At 41.0% G+C, this 16,030-nt stretch overlaps 1 long non-coding RNA gene across 1 annotated transcript; it reads left to right on the top strand.

The window, feature by feature from the left end:
* The first annotated feature begins 1,411 nt into the window (after positions 1 to 1,411).
* Positions 1,412 to 5,816, top strand: LOC149971344 (uncharacterized). The gene is made up of 2 exons (XR_016492157.1): positions 1,412 to 3,973; positions 4,061 to 5,816. It is a non-coding gene; the product is annotated as an uncharacterized LOC149971344 (long non-coding RNA).
* The last annotated feature ends 10,214 nt before the right edge of the window (positions 5,817 to 16,030 follow it).

Here is a 16,030-nt window from a genome sequence, read left to right as displayed (position 1 = left end):
CTACTCACAAACACACACAGTACAGTTTAGCACTGTACTATGACCAAACTATATAAATGTGTCCAGATACACACAACACAATACAGTGCTGCATTAAGAACACAAAGTACATACCCTCTTACCCCAATTATGGAGTATTCCTTCATGTTCTAAATGTCCTTAAACACTTGCTTTTATTTGTTAAAGGCTTCAGTCCTTTTGCTTCTGGTGCTGCTATTGAGCCAAAAAGGGGTCCCTTAACTGGACAGAAATCTTGGTATTTCATTTGACAGAAAGGGGCACACTTCCCCACACACAATCAGAAAGCAAACATTGTTCGCCTAAAACTACTAAAAGTATTTCTGTGGTTTTATGAGATAATATGTTCCTATTCTATCATATACTGTATGTATACTTGAACTTAACTAGACTGTAGACTACTAGACTACCTCAAGGCTTTGGGAGTAAAAGGCTGTTGAAGCACAGGCCAGTCCAACCTGCGAGAGTAGGCTGATGAAAGTTTCCTTTCCAGTTTTTCCATCAACCTGACTGAGCTGGAATCTATGGCTTAGTTAGTCACCGTGTGTGTGTGTGTGTATGTGTGTGTGTGTGTGTCAGAGAGAGAGATAATATGGCTATTGCTGGCAGGATCAATGGCACTCAGCGTTGACAGAAAACATATACATTTAAATTTTGGAAATGTAATATTCCCAGGTTTTGATGCAACACTCACAATGCAAATAGGAAGAATGAGAGGCAGTTCATTTCTTGTCATATTCTTATTTTCCTGTCATATTCTCTTTTGCAAGTCTTTCTTTATTTTGTAGACGATTATACAATTATCAAAAAATAAAAGGATGTCATAGTGCGAGTCATTGTGTTATAGGCAGCATCAGAATGACTAGGCACTTTATTTCTGCCGGCTCATGATTGATTTCTGTTACTAATGTGCTACTAGAAGGTGTGGCTGTTTGCCTGCTAAGGAGCTTCTGGTACAGTCATAAAAAACATGCCAAGATTCATTTTTTTGTTTTGATAATCCATTTAAGATGGGGACTTAAAAAATATATACACTACCGTTCAAAATTTTGGGGTCACTTAGAAATGTCCTTGTTTTTGAAAGAAAAGCAAAAGATTTTGTCCATTAAAATAACATAAAATTGATCAGAAATACAGTGTAGACATGGTTAATGTTGTAAAGGAGTACTGTAGCTGGAAACGGAAGATTTTTTATGGAAAATCTACATAGGCGTACAGAGGCCCATTATCAGCAACCCTGTGTTCCAATGGAACGTTGTGTTAGCTAATCCAAGGTTGTCATTTTAAAACGCTAATTTGTCATTAGAAAACCATTTTGCAATTATGTTAGCATAGCTGAAAACTGTTGTCCTGATTTAAGAAGCAATAAAAGCATTTGTGGGTTCGATTACAGGCTCAAAATGGCCAGGAACAAGACCTTTCTTCTGAAACCCATGCGAGAAATTGCCAAGAAACTGAAGATCTCATACAATGCTGTGTACTACTCCCTTCACAGAACAGCGCAAGCTTGCTCTAACCAGAATAGAACGAGGAGTGTGAGGCCCCGGTGCACAACTGAGCAAGAGGATAAGTACATTAGGGTGTCTATTTTGAGAAATAGACACCTCACAAGTCCTCAACTGGCAGCTTCATCAAATAGTACCCGCAAAACACCCGTCTCAAAGTCAACAGTGAAGAGGCGACTCTGGGATGCTGGCCTTCTAGGCAGAGTTGCAAAGAAAAAGCCATATCTCAGACTGGCCAATAAAAAATAAAAAATTAAGATGGGCAAAACAACAGACACTGGACAGAGGAACTCTGCCTAGAAGGCCAGCATCCAGGTTGCATCTTCACTGTTGACGTTGAGGTGTTTTGAGAGTACTATTTAATGAAGCTGCCAGTTGAGGACTTGTGAGGCGTCTATTTCTCAAACTAGAAATAACAATCTAAATTAACAATATTTTGGAAATCATTTTGTTTTCAAATAATGTAAAATGAGCGAGAAAAAGGCAATTCTTGAACATGGGGTGAGACATTGTTACTAATTTGTAAATAAGGCCAGTTTGTTATTTAGAATTATTTATTTCTGTTTTTAGAGGGAGAAAAACCAAAAACCTACAGTTATATCATGGGTCTCCCAGTTGAGGCTAGCACAGGTATTGAACCAGCATCTGTAACAATACAGCTTGCAAAGCCATGCAGTGTCTTAGACCATTGCGCCACTCAGGTGCTGTACAACATGACTGGTCGGGAGTGGGGTACAGTACTACAGTAAGAGCAAAATAATCATAACAAAATAAATAAAACCTTAGTGTAAAAACAGTTTTAGTAAGTAGTACTGAAGTTGTGCACAATTATCCATTTCTATTTAGGTTTATGTTGCCCATTCATTGTCAGTTAGAGACACAGTAGGATCCAAAAGCATAATCGGTTCTCTAACCCTTGCGCTGGTCTGGAGCAATGAAGTGGTGAAGCAGGGTAGAGTACTAAACCACAAATTACCTCTAAGTACCGCAGCATCTCTTCCAGGCAGTCAGGTGTGTTAGTTGGGGCTGGGGCCCTCGAGGACTGGAATTGCCCACCCCTGGTCTAAAAGCTAGCCGCTAGCTTTACTCATAGGCAAACCTGGCACAGTTAGCCACTTTGCTAAGTACGACCAGGTGAGAAACATGATTATAGCTGGTAACAAATTATGTGTCAGCATTCTTAACAGAAGACAAGGGACCGTTCTGATAATCAAAGTAACTAAACCACGTGTGTTTGAGTGACTGGTCAAGTCAAGTAGCTCACAGTGTAATTGTCACAGATTGTGGCAAGGGTTCATATCTTTTGTACGTTTTTTTACCCTTTGAAATGTAGAATTACATTTATTGTGTTGAGAAGGGAAGTGCAGCCAACAGCTTGAAAATGAAGAATACATTTAATAAGGAGCTACGTCTTTCTTCAGCCCTGCAGACAAACACACTGCTGTGCCCTAATTATCATATTGCATTGGCTATATTACATGTATGTGTACAGCTACAATGTAATCTTTGTATGCATTTTCATAATCATCTACATATGCGCTATTTGACTCCACAGCAGTGGATCGTTTTTCCCTCAAATAAAAACCTCACTCGAGTGGGATTAGTAGTATGGTATCTCACCATTTCCAGGTTTACCACCTTAGTGGATTATGCCACTAGTCAGTGATAGCATTAAGGGGTAAATTACAGGTATTTTTCAAGACCACAAGCTTCTTCAGCTTAATTATTTTTTTACAATGTATAAACTTGGATGTTGCATAATAATCCTACATCTTTATGTCTGTGAAAGCACATGGATGTGTGTGAAACGGATAGGCAGAATTTTGGAATATATGCAAAAAAAGTGTCTTGAATTTTGTGTAACTTTAGCAGGCTAACCTAATCAAGGATGCATCTTGCAATATATACTTAACAAAAATACAAATGCAACATGGAAAGTGTTGGTCCCATGTTTCATGAGCTGAAATAAAATATTTCAAAATTAAAAGATTTTAAAATGTAAAATACCCACAAAATTATTATTTCTCTAAAATGCTGTGCACAAATATGTGTTTACAGCCCTGTTAGTGAGCACTTCTCCTTTACCAAGATAATCCATCCACCTGACAGGTGTGGCATATCAAGAAGCGGATTAAACAGCATGATCATTACACCTTGTGCTGGTGACAATAAAAAAGCCACTCCAAAATATGCAGTTACCACAGATGTCCCAAGTTTTGCGAGAGCGTGCAATTGGCATGCTGACTGCAGGAATGTCCACCAGACCAGTTGCCAGATAATTTAATGTTAATTTCTCTTCCACGTTGTTTTAAAGAATTAGGCAGTACGTCCAACTGGCCTCAAAACCGCAGACCATGTGTAAAGAAACCAGCCCAGGACCCCAAGATCCGGCTTCTCCACCTACCGGATGATCTGAGACGAGACCAGCCAACCAGACAGCTGATGAAACTGTGGGTTTGCATAATCAAATAATTTCTGCACAAACTGTCAGAAACCATCTCAGGGAAGCTCATCTGCGTGTTTGTCGTCCTCACCAGGGCCTTGACTTGACTGTAGTTCGGCTTCGTAGCCAACTTCAATGGGGATATGCTCACCTTCGATGGTCACTGGCATGCTGGAGAAGTGTGCTCTTCAGGGATGAATCCCAGTTTCAACTGTACCGGGTAGATGGCAGACTGGAATGTTGTCCCACTTCTCTTCAATGTCTGTGTGAAGTTGCTGGATATTGGCGTTGTGTGGGCGAGCGGTTTGCTGATGTCAACGTTGTGAACAGAGTGCCCCATGGCGGCAGTTGGGTTTTGGTATGGGCAGGCATAAACTATGGACAATTAATACAATTGCATTTTATCAATGGCAATTTGAATGCATAGAGAAGATACCGTGACAAGATCCTGAGGCCCATTGTCATTCCATTCATCTGCTGTCATCACCTCATGTTTCAGTATGATAATGCACGGCCCCATGCCCCAAGGATCTCTACACAATTCCTGGAAGCTGAAAATGTCCCAGTTCTTCCACGGCCTGCATACTCCCCAGACCTGGTGAGCATGTTTGGGATGGTCTGTATACGACAATGTGTTGCAGTTCCTGCCAATATCCAGCAACTTCACACAGCCATTGAAGAGGACCTGGCCACAATCAATAGCCTGATCAATTCTATGTGAAGGAGTTGTATCGCGCTGCATGAGGCAAATGGGGGTCACACCAGATACTGACTGGTTTTCTGATCCACGCCCTTAACTTTTTTGTAAGGTATCTGTGACGAACAGATGCATATCTGTATTCCCAGTCAAGTAAAATCGATAGATTAGAGCCTAACTGATTTCCTTATATGAACTGTAACTTAGTATAATCTTTGAAATTGTTGCATTTATATATCTGTTACAGACCAAGGGTAATAAACCTTAAAGTTTGAGGTTTTAGAAACTCCCTCCTAGTGCAGGCCTGGGCAATTCCAGTCCCCGGGGGCCTGATTGGTGTCACACCCCATCCCTAGCAAACACAGCTGATTTAAACTAATTGCATTTTGAACTGAAGATCATGGTTAGTTGATTATTGGAGTCAGGTGTGTTAGCTGGGGCGGGGGCAAAAGTGTGACACCAATCAGGCCCCTGAGGACTGGAGTTGCCCAGGCCTGCTAGTGGCTAAATTGACCTGTTTAGCAAATAAGATTGGATGATGGCGCTACCGTTTAAGGTTTCTGATAAATTGATGTGTTATTTTGTTAGTAGACTTATAAATGACTTGCGGTAGCCAGGTGGCTAATTGTGCCAGGTTTGCCTATAAGAAAAGCTAGCATGTCTAAAGGTCTAGACCTCTGGTCTAAGCAAAAGTTCATGAGTATGGACCCTGGGAGAGATAATCTGCACTGGGGCTTTGTTTACACCCTGCATATTAGTCTAGATAAGGGTAAAATTTCACCCACACCATACTGGTCTAGACTGCCCCCAAGTCCAGCAGACTGAGGCCTCCCCGGTTAAATACCAAAGGTTAGCATTTTCACCTTTGTCCTCCTGTCCCTGTAACCTCATTTTGACAAAAGTAAATATTTACCTGACATGTTCTGTTTAGGATTGGTAAGGAAATTAATGATTAGTAATTGCTGCAAGTATAGCCTAAAAGGTCATTTAGGGACGGTTTACAAAAATTGTAAAAATACATGGTGTACGTGGAATTATACAGATAAGAGAGCAGGATACATTTGCCAGTATGCATCACAAACAACCTTTTGGTGTATCTTTTTTGTTAACTTATTATGGCATTATTGTCAAATAAACCTGAAATCTCCCTAACCTTCAGTCCACGTTATCTGATTCAAGTTTTAATGTCACGTGCACAAGTACAGTGAAATGCCTTTCTTGTAACCAACAATGTGTAAATACTTTCTTCCTAGGAAGGAGAGGAGGACCAAAATGCTGCGTGGTTGAAGTTCATGGTTCTTTAATAAGAGACACTTAACATGAACAAACTACAAAACAATAAACGTGGCAAAACCAAAACAGCCCTATCTGGTGCAACAAAGACAGAACACAACCACCCACAAATCCCAACACAAAAGAGGCTACCTAAATATGGTTCCCAATCAGAGACAATGACTAACACCTGCCTCTGATTGAGGACCATATCAGGCCAAACATAGAAATAGACAAACTAGACACACAACATAGAATGCCCACCTAGCTCACGTCCTGACCAACACTAAAACAAGGAAAACACAAAAGAACTATGGTCAGAACGTGACACAATGCAGCAATCAATATCAATGTAGCACTAAAAATAACATGATAGAACAATAGCACACAATAAATTATAAGTTACAATAAGTTATAGAGGTAGATACACTATAAATAAAAAAGCATGTGGACATCCCATCAAATTAGTGGATTATCCTATTTCAGCCACACCTGTAGCTGACAGGTGTATAAAATTGACCACACAGCCATGCAACCTCCATAGACAAACATTGGCAGTAGAATGGCCTGACTGAATAGCTCAGTGACATTCAATGTTGCACTGTCATAGGATGCCACATATCTACAAGTCAGTCAGTTCATCAAATTTATGCCCTGCTGGTGCTGCCCCGGTCGACTGTAAGTGCTGTTATTGTGAAGTGGAAATGTCTAGCCACATAGGCTCAGCCACGAAGTGGTAGGTCACACAAGCTCACAGAAAGTGACCACTGAGTGCTGAAGCGTGTAGCGCATAAAATCTTCTACCCTCGGTTGCAACACTCACTACCAAGTTCCAAACTGCCTCTGGAAGCAACGTCAGAACAAGAACTGTTCAGCTTCATGAAATGGGTTTCCATGGCCGAACATCCGCACACCAGCCTAAGATCACCATGAGCAATGCCAAACGTCGGCTGGTGTGGTGTAAGCTCGCCCCCATTGGACTCTGGAGCTGTCACGCCCTGACCTTAGAGAGCCTTTTTATGTCTCTATTTGGTTTGGTCATGGTGTGATTTGGGTGGGCATTCTATGTTTTGTATTTCTTTGTGGTTGGCCGAGTGTGGTTCCCAATCAGAGGCAGCTGTCTATCGTTATCGTTGGGAATCATACTTAGGTGCCTTTTTTCCCACCTATGTTGTGGGATCTTGTCCTTGTATGGTTGCTGTTGAGCCCTACAAGGCTGTACGTTTCGTTGGTTCTCGCGGTCCTGTTTAATTATTCATTAAAGAATATGATTAACCTACCCCACGCTGCATCTTGGTCTAATTCCACCAACGACGTTCGTTACAGAAGATCCCACCACAAAAATACCAAGCAGCGTTTTCTGGAGGAGTGGACATGGGAGGAGATACTGGAAGGCAAGGGACCCTGGGCGCAGGCTGGAAAATATCGCCGTCCTAAGGAGGAAATGGAAGCAGCAAAAGTGGAACGGCGAAGATACGAGGAGTTGGCACGACGAAGCATGCACGAGAGGTAGCTCCAAAATGTTTTGGGGGGGACACACGGGGAGATTGGCGGAGTCAGGTTATAGACCTGAGCCAACTCCCCGTGCTCACCGTGGGGAGAGTGTGACTATACAGGCACCATGTTATGCGGCTCTGCGCAGTGTGTCTCCGGTGCGCATGTACAGCCCGGTGCGCTCTGTGCCAGCTCCTCGCATTTGTCGAGCTCGTAGCATTCGGTAATCGACCCTACACTGACTACGTCAGAGAAACAACTCGGAGGCACCCTCCATGTATTCAAAAGTCAACACACACAACCAACAATTTCTGTCTACGACTCCCATGGTGTATAACATCATCTGGGTGTATCATTTAATCTGCTTTCAATTTCAAATAGCATGAGGCCTTAATGTTGGATTCAGCCTATCTTAGATTCCTCACACGGTGGAATCAATATGTTGTGTCTTGACTATCATTAAATGTGATTGACTGTTATTCTATAAAATAATTACATACCATGTTAAACAATTCCGTATTAAATTACTCATGTAACAATTCAATTTGTAGTAACATGGGGCACCACGGAAAAAAGTTATTTAACGAGTTACTATCTCCCGACTAAAGATATACAGTTGAAGTCGGAGGTTTACATAAACGTAGGTTGGAGTCATTAAAACTCGTTTTTCAACCACTCCACAAATTTCTTGCTAACAAACTGTAGTTTTGGCAAGTTGGGTTAGGATATCTACTTTGTGCATGACACAAGTAATTTATCCAACAATTGTTTACAGACAGATTATTTCACTTATAATTCTCTGTATCACAATTCCAGTGGGTCAGAAGTTTACATACACTAAGTTAACTGTGCCTTTAAACAGCTTGGAAAATTCCAGAAAATGATGTCATGGCTTTAGAAGCTTCTGATAGGCTGTGACATCATCATCAGTCAATTGGTGGTGTACCTGCGGATGTATTTCAAGGCCTACAGTAAAATGAGTCCTATATCGGCATAACCTGAAAGGCCGCTCAGCAAGGAAGAAGCCACTGCTCTAAAACAGCCATGAAAAAGCCAGACTGCGGTTTGCAACTGCACATGGGGACAAAGATTGTACTTTTTGGAGAAATATCCTCTGGTCTGATGAAACAAAAATAGAACTGTTTGGCCATAATGACCATCATCATTATGTTTGGTGGAAAAAGGGGGAAGCTTGCAAGCCAAAGAACACCATCCCAACCGTGAAGCACGGGGTGGCAGCATCATGTTGTGGGGGTGCTTTGCTGCAAGAGGGACTGGTGCACTTCACAAAACAGATGTCATCATGAAGAGGAAAATGATGTGGATATATTCAAGCAACATCTCAAGACATTAGTCAAGAAGTTAAAGCTTGGTCGCAAATGGGTCTTCCAAATGGACAATGACCCCAAGCATAGTTCCAAAGTTGTGTCAAAATGGTTTAAGGACAAGAAAGTCAAGGTATTGGAGTGGCCATCACAAAGCCCTGACCTCAATCCCATACAAAATCTGTATGCAGAACTGAAAAAGCTTGTGCGAGAAAGGAGGCCTACAAACTTGATTCAGTTACACCAGCTCTGTCAGGAGGAATGGGACAAAATGAACCTAACTTATTGTGGGAAGCTTGTGGAAGGCTACCCAAAACGTTTGACCCAAGTTAAACAATTTAAAGGCAATGCTACCAAATACTAATTGAGTGAATGTAAACTTCTGACCCACTGGGAATGTGATGAAATCGAAATAAAAGCTGAAATAAATCATTCTCTCAACTATTATTCTGACATTTCACATTCTTAAAATAAAGTGGTGATCCTAAAACAGGGCCTTTTTACTAGGATTAAATGTCAGGAATTGTGAAAAACTGAGTTTAAATGTGTATGTAAACATCCAACTTCAACTGAATGTTAAGGGGACCGGTAGTAGTTTTACTACACATCCATGTGTCTTTTAAAGACGTTAATGAACCATCAATACTGGATCCGTAATATAGGAGTTGGACGTGAATGAATTTGCAAAACTTTAATAAACCTGAAAGCAGTGCTGTAACAAGGTTAATGTGTTAAAGTTTCAATAGTCTCTTTGGTAGAAAGAAATCCGTTTTGGACCTTATCCAAATGATTCACCAGAAAAGGTAAGTCTGACAATTTTAGCTTCTTAGTTAAATTGAACAAGATAATGATATCCAATCAGATAAAGAGTGGCTGGATATCAGAAGAGTAAACACTTGTTATAAATGTGAGACAATGTTGGGTCTCAACTGAATTTTTAAAATTTGATTCTATACCACCAAGAGTCACTTATTCTTGAGGGCTGAGACCACATGGGATTCCCGCGAAGGCTGTTAATACTGGAGTAGTACAGGGGAGTTGGACTCAATGAGCTTGTAAATGTCACGTCCTGACCTTAGAGAGCCTTTTTATTTCTCTATTTGGTTAGGTCGGGGTGTGATTTGGGTGGGCATTCTAGTTTTTCTATTTCCTTGTTTGGCCTAGTATGGTTCCCAATCAGAGGCAGCGGTCTATTGTTGTCTCTGATTGGGGATCATACTTAGGTAGCCTTTTTTCCAATTGTGTTTGTGGGATCTTGTTTTTGCATAGTTGTTGTCTAGCCCTGCAGAACTTTACGTTCGGTTTTGTATTTTGTTGTTTTGTCGGAGTTGTTTTGTAACAGAAGATCCCACCACAAACGGATCTCATCTCCCAGCATCTGTCTTTACACGAAATACCCTATAGCTGCACTTGAGTGCGTGCCCAGTGGAGAATCAGAGATGAGGGGCGGCACACATTGATATATATACCCTAATAAGAAATTCATTTTTAAAAACTGAGAAATATTAAAACTTCATCAATTACACATTTTATGACCCTCTCCTGGACTAGATAAAAAAATACTAAACCCTCCTCTTGACTGAAATTGGAAAAGCATGAACCCCCCCATTTTCCCCCAGTTACCAATTCTGTAAATTTTGATCCGCCCCTTAGTTTATTAGATATTGCGATCTAAGTGCTTAGACCTGTTGGGGTTAACTTTTCCTATTGGTTCTGTATTGTAATTCTTATCACTAAGGGAGTAATATATTTCTGGCCACTGGTTGGTTGGTTTTTGTATTGGTTTGTGGCGCTTTTCATAGGCCACTGTAGAAAGGACACTTTCAGTCTGTCTACTAGCTACCTCAAGGAGCGAGCAACCCTCACTGTAGACTAGGGTGACCACATGTCCAGGATTGTGGGGGACAGTACAGCATTTTGTCTATGTCCTACATTGTAGAATAATAGTGAGGACATCAAAACTATGAAAAAACACATATGGAATCATGTAGTAACCAAAAAAGTATTAAACAATTCAACAAATATTTTAGATTTTAGTTTATTCAAAGTAGCCACCCTTTGCCTTGATGACAGCTTTTCACACTCCAACACCATCTCAATTGGGTTGAGGTTGGGTGATTGTGGAGGCTAGGTCATCTGATGCCGCACCATCACTCTCCTTCATGGTCAAATAGCCCTTACGCAGCCTGGAGGTGTGATGGGTAATTGTCCTATTGAAAAACAAATGATAGTCCCACTAGTCCAATGACTGGAACAAATTGCAAAAATCTCTGAAGCTGGAGTTATATAGTTATATTATAGTTATATTTCCCTCTCTAACGTTAAGTAACAGCAGTCAGAACAGCTTACCGATCACTGTACCTGTACATAGCCAATCTATAAATTGCACACCCGACTACCTCATCCCCATATTATTACATACCTTTTGCATCCCAGTATTTCTACTTGCACATCATCATCTGCACATCTCACTCATACTCTTCTACATTTGCACACACTGTGTCGCACTGCTTTGGTACCTGGTTAAATAAAGGTGAAATAAATCAAATAAATAAAAAAGGTCCTAACCAGGTGGGATGGCGTATCACTGCAGAATTCTGTGGTAGCGATACTTGTTAAGTGTGCCTTGAATTCTAAATAAATCAAAGACAATATCACCAGCATAGCACCCCTACACCATCACACCTCCTCCATGCTTCACGGTGGGAGCAACACATGCGGAGATCATCCATTCACCTACTCTGCGTCTCACAAAGACACACAGTGCTTGGAACCAGAAATCTCTAATTTGAACTCTTCAGACCAAAGGAAAGATTTCCACAGGTCTAATGTCCATTGCTTGTGTTTCCTGGTCAAAGCAAGCCTCTTTATTATTGGTGTCATTTAGTACTGTTTTCTTTGCAGCAATTCAACCATGAAGATCTGTTTCACACAGTCTCCTCTGAACAGTTGTCTATTACTTGAACTCTGAAGCATTTAGTTGAGCTGCAATTTCTGTGACTGGTAACTCTAATGAACTTATCCTCTGCAGCAGAGGTAACTCTGGGTCTTCCTTCCAGTTTCATCATAGTGCTTGATGATTTTTGCAACTGCACTTGAAGAAATGTTCAAGTTCTTGAAATGTTCCGCATTGACTGACCTTCATGTCTTAATGTAATGATGGACTGTCATTTCTTTTTGCTTATTTTAGCTGTTCTTGCCATAATATGGACTTGGTCTTTTACTGAATAAGACTATGTTCTGTATACCACCTCTACCTTGTCACAACACAACTGATTGGCTCAAACGCATTAAGAAGGAAATAAATTCCACAAATCAACTTTTAACAAGGCACACATGTTAAATTGAAATGCATTCCAGGTGACTACCTCATGAAACTGGTTGAGAGAATGCCAAGAGTGTGCAAAGCAATCATCAAGGAAAAGGGTGGCTACTTTGAAGAAACTCAAATATAAAATATATTTTGATTTAACACTTTTTTTTGGTTACTACATGATTCCATATGTGTTATTTCATAGTTTTGATGTCTTCACTATTATTCTACAATGTAGAAAATAGTAAAAATAAAGAAAAACCCTGGAATGAGTGGGTATGTCCAAACTTCTGACTGGTACTGAATATCATAAGGATGTGGTAGCCTAAGCAAGACGAGACGTAGGTTAATGTCAAAGACCTAGCATCAACCAATCATATTTCTCAAATCCTTTCAGGCTAAATTCCAGCTGAACTTGGAGAGAACAGTTAATCTTACTACTTACAAAAAAATTGCTTCTGATGAAGAACTACAAAAGTCAATGAATTATTAGACTGAATGATATAAGGTAATTTCTTCAAACGTGTGAGGCTCTCATGATCATTAATTGCTCATTCAACGTATTTGCTTTTATTTCACTCACCAAACCCAAATATTCCCAGATTTTCATAAAACGGCTACACATGTGGTCTCTCATTTCTGCATCACCAAATTTTGCGGCAGGCAAAAGAGTAGGCTATGTGCACATCAATTACTTTCCTGGAGCAGCGGACGGCAGGGGTATTGTGCTGCCTGAGTTAGACAAAAGCTGAATCAGTGGTCATGTCCGGAATTTGGCTTGCCTAGTACTTACTTTAAACTGCATACTGTGTACTACCTTCTATTTAGCACGTACTATTTAGTAAAAAGTATGCAGTATGCCACGGGCGTAACTTATTACGTTTGATGCATTCAAGACAACTGGGAATTGAGACAAAACGAGCTCAGACTAGAAAAAGTTGGAGAAGTCAGTGCTCTAGGATGATACCCGAGTTTCTGTATTGTAATTCCAAGTTGGATTACCGTTCAAAACTATTTTTCCCATTTGGAGCAGGTTCACTGTTGTCTTGAACTTAACATCAGTGTCGTAAAGGATCGTCTGTAGCTTGTTGTTTTGGGCTAATGTTAGCTAAGTAACTAGCATTTGTAACAGCGTATTTGGAGTAAACTTGAGTGTACCCTTGGCCTACACATGTATCACTTGAAGAATCACCTGAAGCTTGAGAGGAATGGGAGATGCAGGAGAGGAAGTGTTGAGGCAGAGGACTTGTAATGAGGACGACTGGCTACTACTCTGAACAATCTGTGGTGAACTTTCGGTCATCCAGAGCTGCTGAGGCATCACCAAAGTGGGTGCCATACATTGAAGGAGAATTCCAGTGGCTACACGACTCAGGGTGACTACTTTAAAGAATCTAAGATATATTTTGATTTGTTTAACACTTTCTTGATTACTACATGATTCCATATGTGTTATTTCATAGTTTTTGATATTCTACAATGAAGAAAATTGTAAAAATAAAGAAACTGTGGCTGCACACTGGAGGCCTAGTGCGTGGAGCCGGTACAGGTGGCACAGGACTGGTGACATGCTCTTCAGGCGAGTGCGGGGAGCTAGCACAGGACGTACTGGACTGGGGAAGCGCAATGGAGACCTGGTGCATGGAGCTGGCACAGGTTGCACCGGACTGGAGACACGCACTTCAGGTCGAGTGCGAGGAGGAGACAGGACGTACCAGACTGGGGACACGCACTTCAGGGCGAGTGCGAGGAGGAGACACAAGACGTACCGGACTGGGAAGGTGCACTGGAGGCCAGATGCGTGAAATTGCTACCACCTCTCTCCGGAATCTTTCATCAAATTCCTCCTCAGACTCTCAAACAGGCTCTGGCACTCTCCGCTGCTCGACCGCCAGCTCCATGTGCCCCCCCCCCCCCCCCCCCCAAAAAAATAAATATTGGGTTTTCTGTGGCCGTGGTCACCGGCGTCATCGCTGTCCTTCTATGCTCCTTGGCGACTCGCCACGGAAGGGTCTTGTGTCCTCTCATGTCCTCCCAAGTCCAAAACTTCCTGACCTCATTTTCACGCTGCTTGGTCCTTTGTTGGTGGGATATTCTGTCATGATCTTGGAAATGAGCGGACCAAGGCGCAGCGTGAGTATAGTTCCACATATTTATTTAAGTGAAACTAACAAAACAAAATAACAAAACTTACAAAGACCGTGAGGACGTAGTGCCCAAACACATTAACAAACAATCATAATCCCACAAAACACAGGTGGGGAAATAGCTACCTAAATATGATCCCCAATCAGAGACAACGATAAACAGCTGCCTCTAATTGGGAACCATATTCGCACCAACATAGAAATAGATATACTAGATCACCCCCTATTCACGACCTGACCATAGAACCAAGGGCTCTCTATGGTCAGGGCGTGAGACCGAGACACATTAAACCGATCAAGCAAAGCTCTCAACCATGCCAGACCCCTCTTAATTTCTATTCAGTTTGACTTGCCATAAATTCGGTGACTGAACTGTGCAAAAGTGTATAACACCAGATATTCTAACAAGTGTGTTCCAAGTTTGGTTTAGTTTAGCTTCCATGCAAATAATTACACACACAGATTGCAGAGTTTTCAGCACAACTACTCCTGTTTGATTACATCATCCCAGATGTTTGTCACTATAATGAACATTTAGACAAGACAGTAACTTTACCACAAATGGAACTTTTTAATTCATTGAAGATATTCATATAAATCATTCATAATAGTTTAACTTATGAGAACAGGGTAATATTTGTACATGTATCCTTTTAGGCACTTAATTAATAATTGAGCAATTACTTTAGTAATTGAGCAATTACTTTAGGTTACAGTATTTACATATGTTTTTAGAATGTTGACCTACCTCCTACAGTATGTTGGTTAAAACACTGCTGGATTACAATGTGACATAGCAATGTTTGTGCCTGTACAATATCTTAGTGTACACGTGTCTTACGCTGAAAACTGGAAGCATCTACCTGTAAGTAAGGGGAAGTACCCAAACCGTTCTACAAAAATGTTCTAATCAGGTTTGATTGAATTGAGATGTGTAATAACACACGGATAATCAAGTCAGTTCTTTGATTACAAAATACAACATGGAAATGAATAGCCCATCAGAATTGTGAGGCTGTCACGACTTCCGCCGAAGTCGGCTCCTCTCCTTGTTCGGGCGGCGTTCGGCGATCGATGTCATCTGCTTTCTAGCCACCGCCGCTTTTTTTTCTTCCATTTGTTTTGTCTTGTTCCATTACACACCTGGTTTTCATTCCCTAATCATACTGAATGTATTTAGTCCTCTGTTCCGCTACTTGTCTTTGTGTAATTGTTTATTGTTAGATGGTGATTTTGTCTGGCGCTATACTTGATTATTGTTTCCGTGCTATTTGGCACATTGATTTTCATGTATGTCATTTGTAGAACGGAATTAAAGTGCGCCTATTTATTTCACTCTGCTCTCCTGCACCTGACTTCGCCTCCCTTATACACACCTAACAGAGGCACACAAAAGAGCTCACCAACACTGACAATATTATTCATGACTCACTATACTCAATGAAAAATCTATGAAAAATAACAAATGCACAAAAGCTCCCACACATGGAAGCACGCACACAGTTACAGACCTCTCTCCACAATGATTGAATTCAAGCCTTTTGTAAGCGAAGTGTAACAAGCTGTGAGGTAACACTGCTCCACAGTGGCCACATGCTTTAAGTGCAAAATGCTCGAACCCATTCATTAAAATCATTGACTTGGATTCTGGAATACGTTAATGAACCAGTTCAATCAAAATCAAAATAATTTTAAAAAGTATCTTCTCTGTGGAAATCGCAGTACCCAGTTTCACGGGGCGGGGTCGAGACCCAGGGTCTCGAGCTTGATGACGAGTTTGGAGGGTACTATGGTGTTAAATGCTGAGCTGTAGTCG

This window comes from Oncorhynchus mykiss, chromosome 26 (assembly GCF_057628025.1).
Source record: "Oncorhynchus mykiss isolate SJ-2025 chromosome 26, ASM5762802v1, whole genome shotgun sequence".
Taxonomy (NCBI): Eukaryota; Metazoa; Chordata; class Actinopteri; order Salmoniformes; family Salmonidae; genus Oncorhynchus; species Oncorhynchus mykiss.
Note: the sequence above shows the minus strand (reverse complement) of the source record. Positions and strands in the feature narration are given on the sequence as shown.